Raw genomic sequence first — 24,973 nt, 5'->3', positions numbered from 1 at the left:
GCCTAAATAAATAGCACAACCTAAGAAATGGCTACTACACCTTGGTCAGGTGTAGTTATGCCAATGACGGGAGTTTGCAACACTCGCCAACAGAGTGACTCAAATAATATTTTCCTCGGCAGTCATAAAACTAATGCCCACCTCCATTTTCTGAAGGCAGGGGCTTCTACACAGTCGACATCAACGGAGTTTAATTCTGGATTGGAGAGGGATGAACCATAGGCTATCATTTCATCCCATTCATACATGGGCGTAGATTTGCGTGGGGACTTACATGTAAGGACGTGTCCACAATGTCAAATGACGACTGAAATGTCCCCACCAATAATCAGATTGAAATTATTATTATATTATTTCCCACTTCCTTCAATGACGCCTATACACTGTAAACCCCAACAGGTTCAATGAACTCAAAATATTTGATGAAACTGATTACCTCAAAATATTTAGCTATGTTAAAAAATATTTTAAGTAATTTCTACTTAAAATGAGACATTTTTTAATGCTCAAAATCTTTAAGGATAAGGATAAAATTAAAAAGAATAATGTGAGAAATAGATGTTTTAAGTTATTGTTACATTAGTCAGACAAGCTCTTAAGACTCCAAATCTTTGAGAAAATGAACAACATTAAAACAAATAATTTCAACAAACAAACATTTTAAGTAATTACTACTCTAAACTAGAAGTTCACATTCAATTTTTTAGGAAGTTGATGAACTGAAACATAATAATTTGACAAACAAACATTTTAAGTAATCACTACTTCAATTGTTGATAAGTTCAATGAACCTGATCATTTTAAAACCATTGTTAAAACTAACAAAATTGACACTGGAAATGGAGTTGATGTTTTTAAGTTATCACTCCTAATAATATATTCATGTTATCACCATGACTCATTCAGTTTCTCAGACCTAAACATTTTCACTTCAGTCTCTTATATTATTAAGTTGACTTCACTCTATTGAAACACATTTTTTGACTGTTTAGGTTTACTACTGTACCTCAAAATCAAAAATATTTTATTTGTTATTTGTTGTTTTATTCAAATAAAAAACTACTCAAAAGACAATGTCAATGCAGATTCCATTTATTTAAGAATTCCATTAGAATTCTAACAGAACAACATCCCCAACAATGCGGTTAATACGGAAAATCAAAGAAATAACAACCTTTTACCACTTCAACAAAGGTAATAATACTCAAATAACAAAATAATAGGCCAACATAAATAAAAGCGAAAAGCTCCATTGCTTGCTTGAGTATTAACATGCTGGCAGTACCAACCATGAGATTTGGAAAACAGACTGCTTACTCATCCATCATCAGCAATTTATTTTCAAGGCTAAGCAGCAGTCTAGGAGGTAACCGCTTCAGGTCTTCCAAACCCATTATAATCTTTTGAATGAAATTAAATGTGTAGGACAATTGCTTTGGATAATCGAGATGAAGTGTAGCTTAGAAATCTAGACGCGCCCCTAGCGGCAAATTACATTTGCTGCCAGGGCTAGTCTAGCAACTCTCCGTTGGCTTGTGAGCTCCAGAAATCGAAACTCAATCAGGCCAATGAAATCGTGTAGAGTCGTTAGGTGGGCTTAACATAATGATTGATGGCAGAGTTGCAACGGTTTGGCTTGAATTCCCTGCTACTTGAAAACAAATAAGATGGATGTTGCTGTTGGCGAACAGTGTGACACGAGTTAAGCTTTTATTAATTTGGCAAACGTTTGAACTAGCCAACTAGCTCCGCTGGTGGGAAATGCATGGGACTCATAGCGCTGCCGCTGTCCTATTGCGTGCAGAGGGAATTTGAAAGACACTGTGAACGGTGAGTGCCCAGACCCTACATTTTAATGTGGGTCTGGCTCGTCAGGCTAGATGAAGTGCATAAATTAAGCCAAATAGCAAAATTAACGTCTCTGACAACTCTGCTATATCACACACAACAATATCTCCGTCAACAACTATAGAATGGATAGCAGGACCAAACTTCACAAGCAGAGTATCTGCACATTTTTCAAGTGCAAATTTAAAGACTTTTAAGACCTTTTCAAGACATCTAAATGGAAAAAATAAGATTATACAACAGCAAAAAAGATAAACATGACAACACTGTTTTATGCAATGTTTTTTTACTAACTTTAACACCCATCCCATTTTGGATGTCTACAGAAGTTACCAAATATAGATTTTTGGGGAAAGAAAATAATTTATTGTGTGTGAATCACCTTCACAGCTATAAATGGCCAATTTTAGGGTCTGGACTCGTTGCTTTTGAAGCTGGCTGTACATATCTGGTTGTGCTACTGGCTGAGGCTGACTGTTCCTCACCTGTGTCTGTAGTAGCCTAGGCTACTTGCCAAAGACATGTGTACTGGACTGGATTCTCTTCAATATTTTTTTTCAAATGTAGACTAAAGCTATTTAAATATTTTAATAGGCCTACTTTATGTAATTTACTATGTGCATCTATTGTGCCATATGCAGCACAGCAGATCAAAGTTAATCCATTAGGCTACTTTACATTTTGCATACATTCTGTTGTATCTAAACCAACCAAAGCTTGACTGAAACATTGTAAAACCATTGACTTGTTTTAAAAAAATGTATGAGAAAAGTGAAATCCCCTATTAATTAAGAGACAGGTCCTCCTCGCATATTATTTTTATTAGAATATTATTTCTGCTGAAAAAACGGCTATGCGGTTTGCAAAGTACTGGGAAAGGCTGACAAGCAAGCCTATTCACTTCCCTGTTGGGTAGGCTAGGCCAGCAACACACGCTGGAGAGATGTAAACAGATGAACTTTACGTGTATTTCCTCCTGATTGCGAAAACTTTCTTTTTCTGTCAGTCCGTGGTTCCTTCATAAATTGCACAGCAAATTATCAGACAAGTGTAAGAAGCACCGGGCATAATTTGACCAGCAGTCTCCACTTCCATGGTTTATGAAACGCTATGCTGCTAAGGGATTGACATCATTTTCATTAAAGCAGTTATTTTAGAGTGCATTACACCTTTGGTCGGCAAGCTTGGGCTTGAGGATGCTTTGGTGTTGAAGATGCTTTGGTGTTGAAGATGTTGACTGGAAGTTGTTTCGTGGGGGAAAAAACAATTGGCTAATTGGTTAATATGGGTGTGTGTGATTGTGACAATAATAAGCAGAGAATGACATTGACCATTTTCTCTATCTCCTGTTGCTATGTCACTTTTCAAGTCCAGGCCTGTCTGGAGAAATGATATTTCGCCCACTCAATTAGAGGCACTCAGCGGCAGCTCAACCTAAACAGGGGGTGTAGTGGTAAAATAAGAGGTGGGAACACTATCAGTTCTGTGATCACGCTAAGGTGGACTGCGCCATGCAGTAGTGGGTTTTTAAAAAAGGCATTCAGAACATGTTTGATGAAGGTGGAGGGCAGACGCACATTGTCCAGGTGCATTGTAGGCTATAAATGCCCTCCGCTGGCTGCAGATAATTGCAGATTAACAATAAACAGTAATGCTAATCTGAGGTACCTGTCTAGTTTTATTCCATAAATATATTGTTTTTATAGACGTTATTGGCATGCGCGATCAAGAGCTTCCATGTACGCTTGTGGCTGTTGACATGAATCAAACATGTTCTGAATGCCTTTTTAAAAAACCCACTACCGCAGTCCACCTTAGGCCTACCACTAGGCCTACACTCTGCTTAGGTTGAGCTGCCGCTGAGTGCCTCACATTGAGCGGGTGAAATCTGATTTCTGCTGAAAGGCCTGCACTTGAAAAGTGACATAGCAACAGGAGATTAAAATAAATAGTCAATGCCACTCTCTGCTTTTTACTATCACAATCACACACCCCCATATCAACCAATAAGTCAATTATGTTCCCCCTCTGCAGGGGCAAAAATAATAAACAACTTCCAATCAACATCTTCAACACCAAAGCTTCCTCAAGCCCAATCTTGCCGACCAGGTGTAATGCACTCTAAAATAACGGCTTTAATGAAAATGTCAATCCCTTAGGTTCAGGGATATAGTGGAGGCTAAACGCAAATAAACTCAGTTTGTCCACCTCTGAAATTTGGATAAGAGACAGGCATATTTTTTCTTGCCCTTTTCACACCTTTAGTGATACACACGTTAAAAACATCTTCACTTTGCAACCACTACACTTCATCCAGTAGCCTTCTACTTCTTGATCTACAGAATGCAGATGACACCCGCACAGAACAAATGCTTCCCCCAAAATGTAATTGCGGATAAAAAAAATAATACACGAAACCGGATGGAGACATTTCACTCGCTCGGCGGTCCCATACAAAAATGTAATACCTCCCTTTTGAAAATTCAAGACATTTCAGACAATTTAAGACTTTTTTAGGTCATAAAAAACCGAAAGTTGTATTTAAGACTTTTTAAGGATCCGCGGGGACCCTGACAAGGGAGTCTGTATCACCCGAGACAGTGAGAATAGCTACAGCTGCATCGGAGAAGTCTGGCAGGTCAATTTCTTCTGCCTGAAGAACATGACAGTAATTAGTTAATGAGTAGAGTAGTCAATGAAAAACACTACATGTGTATTTAATATAATATGAAATACCAGTGAATGAAAAGTTCAGGTAAAATTCCCAAATATGACATTCTTGGTGAATTACTGTAGTATGATTTAATTGCTATTCTGGTGGCTAGGAAGATGGTTGTGGTTGTTGTCTTTTGGCTGCAAGGTAGTATCAGAGAGGGCTGAATAGAAATAGAGATATATAGAGAAGACAAAGTAAAAAAAGAAGAAAGAGTGAAAGAGGACACACAATTTAATCAAAAACTTACATTCCAGGTCTTAAAAAATCCATCTTCCCACAGGAAGATGGGAAGGTCCTGCAGAGTAATTTTCCTTCTGGTGTTGACATTGACATCTTCCTAGAAAGACAGAGGGATTGTGGGGTAATGGGAAGACAAATCAGCAGAATATTAATCCTATGCATATATTAAACAAGACTATAGTACAGGTGACATAAATACAAGATTAACTCCTTCACGCTCCTGATATGCAACCTCCTGCTCTCTTTCTATGAAATCGTGAGAGATGAATGTTCAGTGCATTAATAGACTGGAATGAGCAAATGCGTGAGTGGTGTATGCATGGTAATGGGCTGACCCTTGAAAACTGACTGTGATTTAACTAATAATGGCAAAGTAACTGAGCCTGTGTCTCGGAAGAGGCGTCACATGACCTGCATAGCCAACACATTTTGAAAATGCCACATAAAATAAGTCTAAGGTGTCATCCCTTCTTTGATACAAAAACATCACTCAACCCTAGCCTTTGTGTATCCCTGTGGAGAGATGCAAAGGGATAACATTATGCTAGGCTATTCTCATTGGTAAATAAATGCTTACAAAATATCACTATAACTTATAATAATATAGGCTACACGTTGGCTACATTGTGACACTAGTAAATGGAGGACAAGTAAGTTATCACTTACCATGATGTGATGGTGGTTCCTTGCACAGAACTGAAAACATGTCACACAGCCATCTGGTCCTGAGGGGAAAAATATTATGAACAGTATTATTTCACTTTTTTGAACAAAAGTCAGTCAGACAGTCTCTTCATCTCTCTGTATAGGCAGGCCTATCAGAGTCAGACGTTGCCATTGATCATGCTTAGACTATTGTCAGTAGTTCAGAGCTACAACTTGGCTTCCTATCCGTATTAACAAAACTGGAATTGACGTTAATATAAGACATATGCTATTGCTGCAGGGTTATTCTTCAACTATGGTACACTTTGACCTGGTAATTTTTAGAAAATGTAACATCTTTCAGTATAAAACTTTTTGCATGTTAATTATCTACTCTTTCTAGAAACTTGCCCTAATACACACTCAGTAGCCTACACAGTGAGCACACAGTGAGGTGAAGCACACACTAATCCCGATGCAGTGAGCTGCCTGCTACAGCCACGCAATGTATTCATTTTCCAGAAATGTTGTATGTTGTATTATTTTTACATGTTTAACTTAAAATATGTGTTGTGATGGAAATGACAAAGTGTGGTGGAGATGACAATGACATACATAGACAAATTTAAAAGCATTACTGTAAGATTTAAAACAAACAAGCAAATAAACTGTGTTTTTAGGGCAATGTAATTTCCACCACCAAAAACAAAAAAGTAGTAAATATTTTTTAGTTTTTCTTATTTCTTCCAAGGACAAGAAAAGTATCATAGTTGAAGTATTACCCTGCAGTGTTACTTTGCATTACATCTAGCAGCTAATGCGAACCATAGCTTATGGCAGCTTATGGTAGGCTCAGGGGTAGTGCAGGGCGGTATACCGGTTCACACCGTATACCGGTGTATATTTCCGCTATGATATGAATTTTTAATATACCGCCATACCGGTGTATTTGATTACACAACGTTTGGAACGCTGTGCCGCGCGACAGTGTTTCAGACGGGACTTTTTTCACACGCACGCATGGTGCCACTGCGAGGTATAGTGAGGGTAAACACAAAACACCTTAAATTTTTCCCCTGAAGTATGACCCTTAAGGCTTAATTTCTCCTTAGGTAAGGGGTTTATTTAAGGGTGTTGCACAGAAATAATACCTTAAATTGTTTCTTTAGTTAAGGAAAAACGTTAAGGGATACTGCATTGAAAAGGATTTACCGTCACGAAAATTCTATTGAGATTATTCAACAGCTGTAGCTGGCTAGTAGGTGATGTCGTTAGTTAGCAACCCACTGAACACAGTGAAGTTTAATGATCTTATCATTCATCTCACCTTAAGAATATTCGCTGAAATTATCCAGGTAGCAACTAAAGCGTGTTATAGACATGCACTGAGCAATACTAGCTGGCTAGTTAAGTGTGCTTGCAAAGCAGCACACTTATTGTTCTTCTTAAGTTTTATTATTATGACCGCCGCTAGCGAAGCTAGCGAAGTGGTCATATAGGGATTGTCAATTTTTTTTTTTTCCCGTCATCTCCATAATTTTGTCAACGATAACCGGGACACCGAACCACCAGGGCACATAAAATTTGGTGGGTATGTAACCCCACTAGACTTTTACGGGAAAATTTCATTTGGTCCCCGGGGGCCCCCGCTGGGCCCCCCGAAACCCAAAAAATGCAGTTTTTCCAAAATAACTACCTGAACCGTGGCACCGAGGATGAAGAAATTTTCATGGTATGTTGGTCTCAAGGGCCCACATCAACCTAGCCCATAATCACTCATTTGTGATTTGCACCCCCCCGGTAAAAAATGAAAATGCAATATCATTCTGCTTTAATCGCCCCTCTCCAGGGGCGATTCTAGACCTAGCGCTTTGCTGGGGCACAGGCCCCCAACTCCCAATACAAAAAAAAAAAAAAAAAATGGGTAGGCTACAAGCTTCAAAATCATTATTGTCACTGTCATTCTGTAGGACCAGCACTCTCTCCCTCAATTGTTGTAAGAACCACTATCCAGCAACATCCATCCAAACACATAGGCATAAGTAGGCCTATACTCACTGCATGAATTGAATAGGCTTTCCTACTAACACAAGGGAAAGCTTATTTTTTAGTCAAAATTGAGATACTTCCCTCCCAGGCAAGGGTGCTATAGTAATCCTGGCAATACTGCAGTTCTTTGTATCTTAAATAGCCTACTAAAGCCTTCATATTGACTTTTGGTGATAATTTCCAAAGGTAGCCTATAATCTACACAGAGTCTGTGTAGATTATTATAGGCTACATTTGCAAATGCAGCAAACTTATTTAAATTTGCCATTAAACCATTGATCAAATCACAGCACTGGCACCTTAACATAAATGTTAATGTTAATGTGGGCAATTATCATCCCTCGTCCTCCTCATCTCTCCTCACTGTTCCTCTCTTTCTGCCTCTGTTCAGGAAGAATTTTCTGATGTCCATCTCTGAATAGTTTATCAGAAGGCTATGCTTAGTTTTACAGTAGGACAGCTTCACAAACAGTATACTGTAGGCTACTTTTACAGGACTCTCTCTACACTATACGTAAATCATTATTAATTGTCCGCATGTGTGCATGCAGCCTATGCATGGTGTGAGTGTGTGTGTCAGGGAGAGAGCACAAGCTGGTAAACTGTTGCTAAATTTAGGCTACAAATTTGACGCTAAGCATTAAAAAACAGATGCTAATTATGTGGGCAACATTCTTTAACGTCGATCAACTTGTCATATTTTCTGTCAAACAAGTTGTGAATTTGTTGTAACATTAAAACAGGGGTCGACTTACTCTGCTGATGTGATGAGCATGAGAACGAAACACTCGGAAGAATCATGTGAACGATTTTCATTGGTTGTTGCGTTCAATCTTACCCAGCTATAGAGGTGCTATTTCCTGATTGGCTATTATGGCCCCTTTCTTTTTTTCCTTGTTTTTTTTATTGGCTGGTAAGTGACAGACTCGAGCCATGATTAAAGCAGGCACGGAGATGCGCTCATGAATGCCGTTTCCAGCGAGAGCAGCGCTAGAATTTTACTGGGGCACTGGAGACTTTTACTAAGGCACGTGCCCCAGTGAATAAGGTCTAGTGACGCCCCTGCCCCTCTCTTCAGTTAAGATGTTCAGAACTGCACCAATTTTTTTGTGTATGATTAACCTGACATTCTCTGGGGGTATGCCAAGTTTCGTAGAATTTCATCCATGGCGGGGTCTAAAAAAATTAAGTATTCTTCAAATACATCAATAATCAAATTGGCCTCCATCACTCAACCAATGCTAACGGTAACATTATTTTACCTACTCTAGGCTATTGATATAATTTAAGATTAACGTAGCCTACCTGCAGTAAAAACCAAGCATGTCCGATAAACATTCTCAGATTTATTTCGGCTTCAAGAAGAAATGGGAATTACATGTCATGCAGAAATCATCCTACCCTTATTAGACGTTCTCTGTGGTAAACTACAGTCTTGTCCTAGGAAGCATAGTGTCTTTCCAACCCACTTTAGATTAACTTCCAACAAAATTACGTCTCACTGCAACGATGCGCCATCTGGTGGACAAACGACTACGTGACGCCAATACTGGAAATGCAGCCAAATTATTATGATGAATGTTTGGTTTTCCTTTAATCCTACTGAATTTGTAATTATGTATCGGCCGTTGTAATTGCCGATACTGATGGTATGTGTGTGCCTGTGTGTGTGTGTGTGCGTGTGTATATGTGTGCACCACCATCTACAGGCCAATGAGTGTACAGTTACTAAGTGTAGTACACATAACCATACATGCGGTTATAGGCTACCAAGCAAATTGATAACAGCACTAACAGGAGTGAGTGAGTTAGCCACAACACGTTCGCTACGTGATGGTTTTCTAATGGAAAATATATAGGCTACCTGAAAGATAACCTGTCTATGATGCATCCTAAACACCGGGCTGGGACATTTAGCTCAAAGTCTCAAAAAGCATCTAAGTCAACGTTCATTCCCAAACACCCATATAGGCTACTTCAATCCTCTATTTTCAAAGGTGATTCAAGTAAGGAAGAGCATGGCTCAAAGTAAAGTAACTAGGACTGAAACTACATAAATTCGTCAAAGTGAATAATTTGTGTCAACTCGCCGCAATGTAGATTTATTAACGCACCCGTGATCTACATCTTCATTTAAACCAAATGTTTTTAGAGCGCACTTTGAGAGATGTATCCAGGGCAGGGCTGTACCTACACATATTTGTTGCACGTGCTACAAAAATCATTCTTTGCGATGGATGATTTAGTACCAACGTTACACAGGTCCAATACAGTTTTGCCTATGGCTATACCGTGAGACTGAGACGTTTTTTGTTTGTTCGAAGTGTGTTTAGGGTGTGAGAGGGGAGTCGATGTGCTTTGATTCCAGCTTGGTAGTAGTAGCAAAGATCCTTGATTACTAGCGCTCCGCTTTAACCCTCTCTGGTAGTAGTCTATGTGATTAAAAAACACGTGTGTGTGAAGTATTCAAACAATGATAACGCTTTCGGCTGCTTTAGCCACAGACCTTGAGCTACTGTACAGTGGGTTGGGTTCCATATAGAAGTGTCGCTTTCCGTGATTCACACAGCTGCGTGAAATGTATTACTACTGATATGCAAAACTATTAACTTTTCGCCAAGAGGTGGCAGCTTAAGTCCGCTTGATAGGCCTACTGTAATTGGTTCCCAAAGGAGATTTTATTTGGGTCGCCAGCATAGCGTAGTGACAATTTATGTTGTGTAATAGGCCTAGCAAAGGGCCTACCTTATATAGCCTATAGTTTGTTAAGTCACGGTTTTGTCATAACTCCCACTATGCATTTTTGCATTTAGAATAGCTCTGAAACCGGGGGCGAACACGTTGCAGGGGCGGGGGGCGCCAGTGCGTGGATATCTCAATCGCAAAATTAAACAATATTTAGGCTGGGTGAACTCAGTGCATTTGTGCCCCTTCTGTTATTAGAATGCTAAGCGGAGATTTAACATCATTCATTTCTTGTGTGGATAGAAGCTAGCTAGCTATGTCATAGGGAGGAGATGTTGCTATAACGTTATGGGATTTATGTTGCTTAGCGTAATGCCATGGTCATTTGATATCAGATGCTTGTACTCGTAACTTCGTCACTAGTAACTTTAGGACTCCTATTTTTTTTTTACTAAGAGTAATTCAGGAAGCATTTTAGCCCTAAAAGTAGCACCTGAGTCTGTGACAGCTTAAGCGAGGCCTCTTAATAAGACCGATTCACAAACAATGTTTTGAGGTGGCATTTCACGTCGCGGTGTTTTGAAATGCGTCTAACAATCACAAGGGAACAATTTTGCATTGTAGGCATAACTAAGGGATGCAGTAAAACCACCAACAACAACGAAAACTAGCCTACTCATTGTTTACATGTACATTAAATGTAACGTTTCATTGTGAATCAAATTAAAAGATTCTCCTCTTTGCAAACGTTGGCATAGGCATATGGTGACAGATTAATTTAATAATGTTGCTGCGTGAATCACGGTAAGCGCGAATGAAGTGGCCACTTCTTAATGGGATTCACTGTATGGAAGTAGGCTAAGTAAAATAGAGATGTTTAAAATAAGATAAAGTTAGGATATGCCCGCTTGACAACGGCAGAGATAACTGGCCTTTGGCCATAGCAACCATCCATTTAGAACAGGGGTGTCCAAACCAAAGATTCTAGAGCGCTACAAAGGGTTAACTTATAGCCTACAGGTAGAGAAAAGAAAAATGGTGATAATATAACGTTAGCTCAGTTAGTTTGCCTGCTAGCTCGCTTATCAGTAGGCTATACAGTCTCTCAATTGGAATTTATGTGATCTATTTACCAGTGCAATAGCTACTTCTGTCTAAATAATAGGCCTATTACATCTCCTTATTCAGTGTAAACTTGTAAAAATATCAATCGGGCCTTTCACACTGTCAGTTCTTGCAGTTTCTTTACCGAGAAAGAAAAAAAAAACAGCTGGCAACGTTAAAATCAGCTGTTCAGATGGGCTCATAGAATTGGAACTGTATATGAAATTTTGCGCTGAGCTTATTAAAATGGCGCCCTGTCAGGGTCAGAGCGTACTTCATGCCTATGACGTAACTGATCCATCTTGCTCCGCTCTAGAATCTTTGGTCCAAACTACGGCCTGCGGGCCAACTGCGGCCCGCCACGCACTTTAATCCGGCCCGCCGAGCATTTATTCGTTTATCATAGATCCGGCCCGCCACGCACTTTAATCAGGCCTGCCGTGCATTTAATTAATTAGGTTATCATAGGCCGCTCGCTATTCCAGCATAGACAACGTTGTGATTAACTTTAGGCTACTGCAAACTGCTTTACACTCTTTAGAGAGCGTTTACCATGTCAATGTCAAAACACCTTGTTACATCGAGATACATACTAGTATCTCCATTGCAGCAGATCTAACTACGTTATGCTACTCCATTTAATTGGGAACGCATTTGAGCGTGCACAAGAGGGAGATACTGCGACAGGTTCCAGCTGGCTTGTTATTGTTGATAATTGATATCTCCTTTTTATAAGAAACTTTTAAAAGGAAATCGTGATAGCAACAGTAGTTTCCACTACTGACCATTTATAAACTGTGAGTCATAGGCACAGCACTAGCCATAGGCTAGCGGAGCTAGCAAAAGAGTCTTAAAGTGACAGTGCACCATTTACAAATGAACAGTATTTCTTAAGAAATTAATTTTCTACAACAGAATTACTTTGTCATTTAAATTATACAAAACATTATATATATATATATATATATATATACACATTATTTTTTTGTTGTGTGGCCCGCCGGCCAATTTTCAAAACCCAATTTGGCCCTTGAGTCAAACCGTTTGGACACCCCTGATTTAGAACGACTGGCCTTCATAGCAACCAAGGATCTTAGCTGTGATTCATGTACAGTATGCATGCAATGTGATGCAAAGTATAGAAAGGTGATGAAATATACAGAGACAGGTCAAGAAATATAGTGCAATGTAGACAGTAGTATACAGTTGATTTACAGAAGGTGGTTTAGAGTAATATGAATTAAATATAAATATGTGCAGTGTATTAGCAGTTATCTCATAGAATAAGTAGAATAATGTATGTAGATGTAGCAGTAACGTTATAATAGTAGAAATAATAATATAGATATATGCAGTGTATTAACAGAATATAATAAAACAGAATAAATATGGATATTCAATATGACAAATATATAACAGATATGTACATAACATACAGCTATGTGCAGTGTGGAAACAGTGTCATTGTAGTGCAGAAACAACATCATAAGAGTAGTAAGAATAAGTCTATGTGCAGGATGAATAGTATGAAGATCAGTAGAATAACTATGTATAAATGTAATTACAGTAGGCCTATGTACATTTGTAAATAAATAGAAAACTATGGGTGGGAGGGATAGATTAATTTTATTTAATCGTAAAAGTAAATTGCATTCAATTAAATTGCAATTAAAAATCTTTCCAGTAGGCTTTAATGTCACGCAAAAAGTACAACCAAAGCTGAGCTTGATCAACTAGAACGTCTAAAGAACCAGAACTTGAGTGTAGTTTTTTGCTGGGTCCCAGGCCATGTTGGTCTGAGGGGAAATGAGAAAGCGGACAGTGCTGCTAAGCAAGCCCTCAATGAAAAAGTCACAGAATGTCATATCCCTGCCCCAGACCTTAAACCTATACTGAACTCTTACATCACAGATAAGTGGCAATCTGAATGGGATTAATGTACCAACAACAAGCAAGGAATGTGAATTTTGGCACGTTTTCATGATCCACTGGGTCGTTATGGGCCACACAAAATACAGTGTTGCTAAAATTACTCTCTATTGTGGCTATTAGAGACATGCGTTCATGAGTATCCAGCTACATTCAATGAGTTAAGTAAAATACATTCACACACACAAAAAAAACATCACTAATGTTGTGGACATTCCTTTATTCTGAGATACATCAATAGGCTCTCAAAACAATCCCAAACAGACATAAGGTCTTTATAGAGCAAATCTATATAGATTATTTGTCAAATAAACCAGTAAAACAGAATTAGGGGATGGAATATATAACATTCACACTCATAGCTCATATTTTTAAAATAAATCAGTGAAAAAGTATCCTGACAAACAAGCAACATTTTAATGCCTTAGTCATATTTCATAATTTCAATTTTTTCTCTAGGTTACCTGATAGCCCAGTTTGAGAGGTGCAAGACGTGTGACATTATTTATTTTTTCAGCCAATCACTGCTGTTGAGAAGAACAGGGAATTCCAAGGCACTCTCAATTCTCAAAGGTTAAAAAGCCTTTATTTTATTGGCTTGGTTACATTTAAATATAATAGTTATAGTAAAGACTCTATTCACTTCTTGGACCTTACCATCTTTAAAGATGAACAAGGGTCTTTACATACCTCTATATATAGGAAACCAACAGACAGAAACACCATTCTACATGCTAAAAGCTTCCACCCCAATTGGCTTAAAGAGAATGTACCTTTTGGGCAGTTCCAAAGAGTTCGAAGAATTTGTGACCAAGATGAGGTTTTTGATCGTAATTCTAAAGAGATGATGACAAGATTTTTGGAACGGGGATATAAGAACACCACGCTCCAGAATGCTTACTCTAGAGCAAAACACACTGACAGGTCATCTCTACTGAAAAGAAACACACACAAATAGACAAAAGATAGACCAATATTTGTCACTAAGTACAGCACAGAGGCTGAACAAATTAAACGAATTATAAAAAAGAATTGGGGGATTATTGAGAGTGATGGCCTACTGACCCAGGTCTTCCCTGAACCACCTCTGATAAGTTTTAAAATATGCCCTACTCTGCAAGACAAACTGGTCCACAGCTACCTCAAACCAGATTTCCAACAAACATGGTTGGGCACCAGGCCCAAGGGTTGTTACAAATGCCACCACTGTAATCATTGTTCTAATGTAATGCAAACCAAAACTTTCCAAGATGTTGTATCCCAAAAACAACTCATTATTAACCACTCCATTAATTGTAAAACCTCTTTTGTCATTTATAGACTGGAGTGCCCTGAATGCAATGTTGTCTATTTAGGAAGAACAAAACGATGATTACAAGATAGACTGGCTGAACACAAATATGCAATCCGCACTGGCAACATTAACTATCCCATGGCAAGACACTACATGGAACATCATAGTAGTGACCCGTCCACCTTACAGGCCTGTGGGATTGATCACATTCCACTAACCTTGAGGAAAGGTGATAGACAGAGACAGTTAAATCAGAAGGAAACCTTCTGGATTTATAAATTGCAGGCCACTAAATATCCGGGCCTAAATGAGGACCTTGACTTTAGAGTCTTTATTTGATGCTTTGTTTGTTTGTGTGTGTTTTGGGTTCACTCTCTACATATTTGTTTTTAATTTGATAATAATGTGTCTGAATGTTGACTTTTCTGTATGCATGGATGTATATACGACATTTATTTCTCAGGGATGTAAGGATGACACCTGCTGGTTGTTGTATACTCTTACACTTGTCACCTGACTAGCACATCTGCAATGTGGAGAGTCCTGATTGGTTGACTTATTATTTAAAAAAACCTCTCCTTTCCTGTTGAGAACTGTTTGACTCCCTGATGAAGGCTTGTTTGCCGAAACGCGTCAGAGTTTTTTAAAAGGTTTAAATGTAACCAAGCCAATAAAATAAAGGCTTTTTAACCTTTGAGAATTGAGTGCTTGGAATTCCCTGTTCTTCTCATCTACATTCTCCCATCCAAAGAGCACCTCAAACAAACAAACTTGAGTCCAGGAAGCGCTCCTAGACAGACATTTTGTCAATCACTGCTGTTGTTTTATTTTATTGATTTGATTTTAGTCATGGAAGCTAAATTCGAAGGCAGGCCACAGGTAAAATCCAACGAACCGCATTCACCCCGCAAGGCAATAGTTGAATAGAGCTTTTGAGGTATTGCCACTGCTCCAACACTGAAAGGCACTGTTAGAATGCTTGGATCAAGCCAGGTTCAGCATAGCGTATGCCACTGTCTGCTCACATTGGTGACCGGACCAGGGCAAGCACACTTTCGCAGGTCCCGCCGGAAATGCAGACTAGTTGGAAATGATCCTGACTGTCATCAGTGCACCAAAATGAACTTTTTTGTTAATGTTTTGCCTAGCGAACCGAACCGAAGCTCATGGCAGGCTAACAAGACATCCACATCCACATGAAGTTAATGTTAGCCTAGGCCTACCACTAACGTCATGTAAACCACACAATAACAATACATTTCTGATAGGCCTATTTGACAGAGTAAGCATATTGTAACGATTTGATAGCGACACACACAGTTGTCCAATCAAAAGGTGTATTTGCTGAGAACGAGAGCGGGGACACAGACACAGAACACAATACACAAGGGGCAGGTCAAGCACACACACACACTACACATACAGGGGAGGATGCAGCCCACCACACAAAAAGGATCACACACGAGGGAGAACTAAAAGGGAAACATGTCACAATAGAGACGCTAACATTACACTCAAAACTAAGGAGAATTAACGACATAAACCCCCCAAATGTTCGCTCTCGAATCCCAGGATGCCCTGCGCGGGAGAACGCTAACACTGTCTTGTGCGCCGACGTTACACAGCTCCCCCAACAAGCCATTGCCGTCCTCGGCAATGCCCACGAGGTAGCCACATGCTAACGTCGTCGCGCGTCGCCCGCCACTCAGTTCAGTGCGACAGTACCGCCAACTCACGTGGGGTGCACACGCCGCAGGAGCTCACTCAACGGGGCGCCACGCTGCTAGCAATCCAGTACGGGCGTGCTAGCAGCCACGTGGCCGACCCGCTCGTCACCAGCTCCCTCTAAGCAGCCGCCCTCAGGCTGCACTTTCCGCGGCGTGTCACCGCGGCACTCCTCCTCTCCTGGCAGGGCCCTAGGTGGCCTTTTCAACCGTCGACACTGTACCAAGCACCGGGGTTCGAGGGGGGTCAGATGAAGCTGCACCAACGCCACTCCGCTCCGTCGTTCACCGACCAGGACAGACAGGCACCGACTCCGCAGCAACCGGACCGCGCTGAGCTCTCCTGCTGCAGCTACCGTCTTCGGCGTCCTTCCCCGTGTTGCCTCCTCGCAGAGCCGTCCTGTTCCGCTCCCTCGCGGCCTCAGCGAAGGCACGACCCCTGAGATGGCCATGCTAACGAACTCCACCCCACAAACTTTTTTCAAAAGGCGCCGGCCAACAGGCCAACTAGAACGGGCGCCCACACAGCACGGTGCCTCTCACACGCACCCAAACGTTTTTTAAAGTTCAGAGGGCCTTTCCGTCGAAGCTGCCCCACCGTCGTGAGTTCGCTGCCCTCAGCGGCTCCGCCAACCGTCCATCGTCTAGGAACCTCTTCCTCGCCGCACTCCCTCGGCTCTGCTCACGCGTCGCGGCTCGCCGTGGAGTCAGCGCCCAGGCCAGCGTTGTCTTCTCCGCGACCGCTTCTTCCGGCCAGATCTCCTCCCATGGCAGCAGGCAGGTCCCGGCGACAGCTCCTCTCCTCCGGCGGCAGTAACGATAGAAGGCCTCAAGCTCCTTAGCAACCCTTACAAGGGCTCTCTCTGGATCCTCTTATGTGGGCCTCCACGCAGCGGTGAGGTCTCCCGCTCCAAGCTCCTCTCGCTGAGCGGAGGCCATGTTCAAAAGTCGCTTCTGACACCAATGTAACGATTTGATAGCTACACACACAGTTGTCCAATCAAAAGGTTTATTTGCTGAGAACGAGAGCGGGGACACAGACACAGAACACAATACACAAGGGGCAGGTCAAGCACACACACACACACTACACATACAGGGGAGGATGCAGCCCCCTACACAAAAAGGATCACACACGAGGGAGAACTAAAAGGGAAACATGTCACAATAAAGACGCTAACATTACACTCAAAACTAAGGAGAATTAACGACATAAACCCCCCAAATGTTCGCTCTCAAATCCCAGGATGCCCTGCGCGGGAGAACGCTAACACTGTCTTGTGCGCCGACGTTACAATATTAACAGAGAGGTTTTATTTTAAATTGTATCATTTTCAAAAAAGTATAATTATTGCAAGTTGCAAAAGTATAATTATGTGCAAGCGCTCACATGCGCTACACAAAGAGTTAAATCATTTCTCACTTCAGTGCTGCAGATCTCATCTCGTACAGATCTTGTAATGTGCAGTAGCCTATAAGGGTAAATCGCGCTGATTTGAAGTTACCTATAATACCTACCACTGAGCCGCAGTCTCCTGCTCAGCATTGCGCAGCGCTTCAGCTTCACTTCACTACAAGGCATATGAAGTGCGTCCAAATTCAGTGTTGTGCGTGAACGAGTTCAAAAGAACGCGTTCATTGAACACGCTCATTATTTCGTGAACGTTGAACTGAACGCAACACATTTTTTAATAAAGAACTTAAACGTGAATTAGTTCACATTATGTGTCATGAACGGCAGACATCACTGTAAATGAACGTTGGAATTTGTTTTCCATTGAAAACTGAGTGACATCTGTTTTCTCTTTTGAAACGCAACGAGAGAAAGTTCCTCCCTCCTGTATTCTCGCTGGTGCCGCTGGTCATGTATCACCAGACAGAAATGGTTTTGACATTGTGTGCGCAATGCATTGCGGGCAACGTAGTGTCCGGCTGAGAATAGTTGAATAGCATACTGGCTTCCGCACAACGTTACCCGTGATGAATTGCAGCAGAGCGGGGTAGGCATAGCAACGCCGCGTAGCACGCAACGACGAGAGCGCGGAGGGCTGGAGGAGCGAGAGAGAGAGAGAGACAGACCAATGACGAGAGTGAGAGAAAGCGCTGCAATTTTTTAAAAAAAATGGCTAGTGGAAGTGATGGCACGGAGACTGGTCTACCTTGTCTGTACTGCTGCAAGTTTCATCACCTGGTAAACCCACAATTGCAGTGTCATGAGCAAATGTCTACAATGAGCAGCTTCAAAGAACGTATAGTGATTTCTAGCTCGTAGTGTGAAAAAAGTATTTATTTGAATATCTCACGAAAAAAGTAAAATGAACTGAACTTTGAACTAGTTCAGAACTAAAATTGTGAACTTTGAACGTGAACTGTTCACTTTGAGCATGTATGAACTGAACTTGAACTAGTTCAGAAAAGCTGTGAACTGGCACAACACTGCCAAATTCACCCATTCTTCTCTGTTGAACTCCTCGAGAAGTAGGCTACTCATCACACATGTGTCACATGAAAGAGCCTTTTCTCAGCTTTTAATCGGTGCTAGCTAGCCACTATTTGCTGTGATAAACAGTTTGCGAGAAAAATAACTAATTATTAAATTAGAGATTTAATTATTATCTGGGCCCATCTCCACATCCATTCGTCTCGGTGGAATATCGTAGGTGTAGGCTAATGTCCATTTTAATGTCCAAGTTCCATGGGCCGCGAACAATAGAGTCAGGTTGGATTAACGCACCTCTTTGTTTACGTTGCAATAATAATTCATTGTCCGTGTACAAAACATAGGCTAATCATGAATGAAAGGCCGTTGTAAATTAGTCCATAGATATGATCTTAACGAAAAACTGTTTAAGTGTTAGTAAACTAGAGAGTGGTAAAAACAGTGTGATTCACCCCACTCCAGGCCCGGGGTGGGTAATCGGGAGAATTCCCGGTGGGCTGCTTCACTTTTAGGGCGGTCGAGGAAAAAAATATTGACATTTGTCACGTTAGTCTAACTTCTCGGCTACACGTTCCGCATTCTGTGCATGGCACCGTTGCCTCTGCATGGGTTGTAGCCTACCGTGTGAGGGAGCTCTCCCCTCCCAAAAAGAGTTGGGTCCATATAGCCCGTCTTTTACAACAAGTTTTCTCAGATACGGATAGCCGGGCCGGCCCCAGGGGCGGACCTGCCATTAGGCATGGTCAGGCAATTGCCTGGGGCCTCGGCCACCAGGGGGCCTCGTCATCCCCGTATCGTATTTCGTTTTTTTTTTTTTTCAAATCACCGCATCCAAACAATATATTCTAATCCATAATAAGGATTTAAAAAAATTGCCTCATGATTGCTCATAAACTCATCATAAAATCAAATGACTGCAGGTCTGCTTCCTGTCACCATAGCAGCAACTAGCTAGTCTGAACGAGGTCTTGGTGAGGTGAGGTGTGGAGTTGAGCGATTGACAGCAGTCATGACGTTTCCAGAGTGGAAGTGATAAAAGAAAAGGGAGGAGGAAGAATTTAGAAAGAAATTGCATAAATGAACCAACTTCGAAGAATTCTTCCACGGAAGAAAGTAATTTGGATAGTGATGCAACAACATCTGCTGAGCTGGGTGGTGTAGCTAATGCTAGCTGCAGCAGCAGCGATGCACCACCACCGGCAACTCAAACTTGCACTACATATTCTTCTACTGATGATGATTATGATGTTGATCTAAGTGAAACAGTCTTGAGGGACAAGATCACTGTCACTGCCGAAGTCCGCACTGGTGCTGGTGGTGCTGCTATGGACACCATTTCAGTAGCAGAGGCTTTGGGTGCAAACAAAACCAGTAACGTGAGTAGCCCTAACACGATACCTAGCACTGCAGTTATCAGTGACGACCCTGCGTTATGGCCAGACACCGTAAGAGATGCAGAGCGAGTTGAAATCGTTAAAAAAAGGCCCTGTGCTCGGAGGGGCCTCGGGATCCTTTGCCTTGGGCCTCAAAGTGTCCAGGTCCGCCCATGGCCGGCCCTACAGTAGCCATAAGCGTCAGAAAGGATGGATGGTAGAAAGAGGCCAGGAGAGACTGAAACGGCCAGGTAGATGCTGCTAAATGTGCCAAGCTTCTAGATTAGGCCTACAGACAAAAGTGGCAACTGGTAAAGAGAGATAGCCTATAGGCAATGATTATTAGCAGTTATTGGGCTAATATTGGCCGTTTGTAGCGTTGTCAAGCTATTTGCAAGCAAAATATTAAATTACTTAAAATATTAGCCTTTTGTATCCGATTCATAGACTTTGCAGTATGCAAATATTAATAACAAAACTGAAGTTTGATCTGTGTAGTCCTATGTGGTAAAAATTGTAGCCTCTGAGCAGCAGATCAACCTGTCGACCACTGAAATTATGAGCCCGAAATTAGTGATGAGGAGGCCATGACTACAGGGACAAGTAGAGAGGATAAATTAAAGTTATTTAATGTAAGAAAGAGCAAAATATTTATGCTACATGATGAACCTATATGTCTTGTTTGCTTAGAAGAGGGTGTAGTAAAGGAATAGGCTAAATCACCAAACAACAATATAGCCTACCCATGCAAAAAACATGTAGCCTAAACATTAGTTCAATATGCCTCTTTGTGGAAGTGTGGGATAGGCTACATTTCAAAGGCTTTCTTTATTTCTATCTTTCTTTTTTTCTGTTTTTGTTAACTTGTGGAATAGTGGAATATTTTTTGTTAACTTCTCAGTTGAAGTGAATTATTATATAACCTTTACACATTTGTTGAACCATGGTACTAATAAAAACTACAGGATAGTAAGAGCTGAAATGTTGCTTCATTTATCCAATTTCCACCACTATGGAAAACGTGGGCCGGTCTTGGGCCTGAAACTCCCGGGCTGAAAAGTGGCCCCACTCCGGCCCTGCCCCACTCCCATTATCCGTCGGCCTCAAACTAATACCTGTGCCCGACGTCATATACCCTTTGCCCCCTCGTGTCACATCAAAGATGGCAGGCCATAACATCAAGCAGGGAAATGTAGTTTAAAACCATTCCATGTTACAAAACCAAATAATAATTTTCAATGAAAAGTACAAAATGGCTATAACCAGTGTTGTGCCATTTCACAGCTTTTCTGAACTTGAAGTTCAGTTCATACATGCTCAAAGTGAACAGTTCACGTTCAAAGTTCACAATTTTAATTCTGAACTAGTTCAAAGTTCAGTTCATTTTACTTTTTTCGTGAGATATTCAAATAAATACTTTTTTCACACTACGAGCTAGAAATCACTATACGTTCTTTGAAGCTGCTCATTGTAGACATTTGCTCATGACACTGCAATTGTGGGTTTACCAGGTGATGAAACTTGCAGCAGTACAGACAAGGTAGACCAGTCTCCGTGCCATCACTTCCACTAGCCATTTTTTTTTTAAATTGCAGCGCTTTCTCTCACTCTCGTCATTGGTCTGTCTCTCTCTCTCTCTCGCTCCTCCAGCCCTCCGTGCTCTCGTCGTTGTCTGCAACTATTCTCAGCCGGACACTACGTTGCCCGCAATGCATTGCGCACACAATGTCAAAACCATTTCTGTCTGGTGATACATGATTTAAGCGGCACCAGCGAGAATACAGGAGGGAGGAACTTTCTCTCGTTGTGTTTCAAAAGAGAAAACAGATGTCACTCAGTTTTCAATGGAAAACAAATTTCAACGTTCATTTACAGTGATGTCTGCCGTTCATGACACATAATGTGAACTAATTCACGTTTAAGTTCTTTATTAAAAATGTGTTGCGTTCAGTTCAACGTTCACGAAATAATGAGTGTGTTCAATGAACGCGTTCTTTTGAACTTGTTCACGCACAACACTGGAATTTGGACGCACTTCATATGCCTTGTAGTGAAGTGAAGCTGAAACGCTGCGCAATGCTGAGCAGGAGACTGCGGCTCAGTGGTAGATAGGTAACATATTATACGGCTCTTCACAATGCAAGTAGAATGCTCCATTGACTTGAATGGGATTTCCGAAAGTTCTAGCGGTCATTATTTCTTGGGAAAGGACCTCTGAAAACAAGAATGACCGCTGTCAATGGCAACGGGTTTTGTGCTTCTGATACGTCTTTCATATCACTACGCAAGGACTGGAACTTCATTCAAACGTGAAAGCAGACGGTTGATCAGCTGTGTTCTAAAGAATGTTTGATTCAAGTTCAGCAGCGTGTGTTGTTGCGAACTATTTGTTTCTCAGCAAATGCCACGATGAATGGTAACAAATAGGCTAGGTTATGTAGGCTAAAGTGATATCGTGGGGAGTTTATTATTTCGTTTTGGCAAGTAGCCGTATAATAAGCGGGATAATGTATAGAACGCTGGTCATTACTGTGAAAATAAGTCCCTTCAGGGCGGAACAAGACCCCTCCGCTACGCGTCGGGGTCCGGTTCGCCCTGTCGGGACTTATTTTCACAGTAATGACCGGCGTTCTATACATTATCCCTTACTTCAAATCAACGCGATTTACCCTTATAGGCTAGGGGAGACCGGGGCTGGTTGGAACAGGGGCAGGTTGAAACACTGTTAATATCCAGGCTACTAGAGGGAGATGCAACGAAATTCCAACACTAAACTGACGGCCTTATTGAGTAGAGTAAACTCATGTATGTAACTGGTCTCCAGGTCATTAACCCTTTAGGTGAGAACAACATTTTAATTTTGTAGTGTCAAAACTTAGAATATGCACCTCCCACTAAATACATCCTAGAAGGGTAATAGTTAGGGATATAAAAAAAAATATTCATTATAATTGATTGCTAGGGGACTCATCTATATCTTAAAATGAAGTTTGAAAACCTGAGGTGACTGATATTAGCAGGCTAACAGCATTTGTGCAAAAAAGTTTGACCTAATGTGGGCGGGGCAGGTTGGCACACTGATTTTGGGGTTGGTTGGCACATACATTCCCTATGGCTATTTTGTGACAAATCTATAAACTTTGTATTTTACACATAAAAACATCATCAATCTTTATTTTAGCATTGTTATTGTAATTACTGAACATAGTTTTACATTTGGAAGCATTTCAGACATTTTTAAACATTTGAAGTAACGAGCACACGTGCACAACACCACTTTAATCATATATAACTCAAAACAAGGGATAATTTGTTGACATTGAATGTATACATTTTGTAGCTGAGATCCCAAGCTTTCAGTTAATCACAATTTGACAATTTCAACGCATTGTAAGACGGAGAAATATAGCCGAGAGTCATGGGCGGATTATGAACTTTCGGGCCCCTGGGCCCAGATGTATTAAGGGCCCCCCACTTATTGTTGTATATGTGGGAGGGGGGGTTGGGGGTCCTCCCCCAGACATTTTTACATTTTTTTGATGTGATTTCCTGTATTCTGGTGCATTTTGGGGATGGCCAATACTAAATTTAATCAGATTCATAGTCTTCATCCTGATTTGTTGATATTGAGGCAATGATTCCATGCAAAGGCTTGGGCTTCAGGGCCCCCTGACCCCTTGGGCCCCTGGGCCTGGGCCCGCTAGGCTCGTGCAGTAATCCATCCCTGCCGAGAGTGAAAAGTGTTCCAACCAGCCCCGGTCTCCCCTACTGCACATTACAAGATCTGTACGAGATGAGATCTGCAGCACTGAAGTGAGAAATGATTTAACTCTTTGTGTAGCGCATGTGAGCGCTTGCACATAATTATACTTTTGCAACTTGCAATAATTATACTTTTTTGAAAATGATACAATTTAAAATAAAACCTCTCTGTTAATATTGTAACGTCGGCACACAAGACAGTGTTAGCGTTCTCCCGCGCAGGGCATCCTGGGATTCGAGAGCGAACATTTGGGGGGTTTATGTCGTTAATTCTCCTTAGTTTTGAGTGTAATGTTAGCGTCTTTATTGTGACATGTTTCCCTTTTAGTTCTCCCTCGTGTGTGATCCTTTTTGTGTGGTGGGCTGCATCCTCCCCTGTATATGTAGTGTGTGTGTGTGCTTGACCTGCCCCTTGTGTATTGTGTTCGGTTCGGTTCGCTAGGCAAAACATTAACAAAAAAGTTCATTTTGGTGCACTGATGACAGTCAGGATCATTTCTAACTAGTCTGTATTTCCGGCGGGAACTGCGAAACTGTGCTTGCCCTGGTCCGGTCACCAACGTGAGCAGACAGTGGCATACGCTATGCTGAACCTGGCTTGATCCAAGCATTCTAACAGTGCCTTTCAGTGTTGGAGCAGTGGCAATACCTCAAAAGCTCTATTCAACTATTGCCTTGCGGGGTGAATGCGGTTCGTTGGATTTTACCTGTGGCCTGCCTTCGAATTTAGCTTCCATGACTAAAATCAAATCAATAAAATAAAACAACAGCAGTGATTGACAAAATGTCTGTCTAGGAGCGCTTCCTGGACTCAAGTTTGTTTGTTTGAGGTGCTCTTTGGATGGGAGAATGTAGATGAGAAAAACAGGGAATTCCAAGCACTCAATTCTCAAAGGTTAAAAAGCCTTTCTTTTATTGGCTTGGTTACATTTAAACCTTTTAAAAAACTCTGACGCGTTTCGGCAAACAAGCTTTCATCAGGGAGTCAAACAGTTCTCAACAGGAAAGGAGAGGTTTTTTTAAATAATAAGTCAACCAATCAGGACTCTCCACATTGCAGATGTGCTAGTCAGGTGACAAGTGTAAGAGTATACAACAACCAGCAGGTGTCATCCTTACATCCCTGTGAGAAATAAATGTCATATATAAATCCATGCATACAGA

This window comes from Alosa pseudoharengus, unplaced genomic scaffold (genome assembly GCF_046254945.1).
Source record: "Alosa pseudoharengus isolate Yale_2024_CS ecotype anadromous, Long Island Sound unplaced genomic scaffold, YU_APseudo_1.1 YU_APseudo_1.1_scf_9, whole genome shotgun sequence".
Classification (NCBI taxonomy): Eukaryota; Metazoa; Chordata; class Actinopteri; order Clupeiformes; family Clupeidae; genus Alosa; species Alosa pseudoharengus.
Note: the sequence above shows the minus strand (reverse complement) of the source record.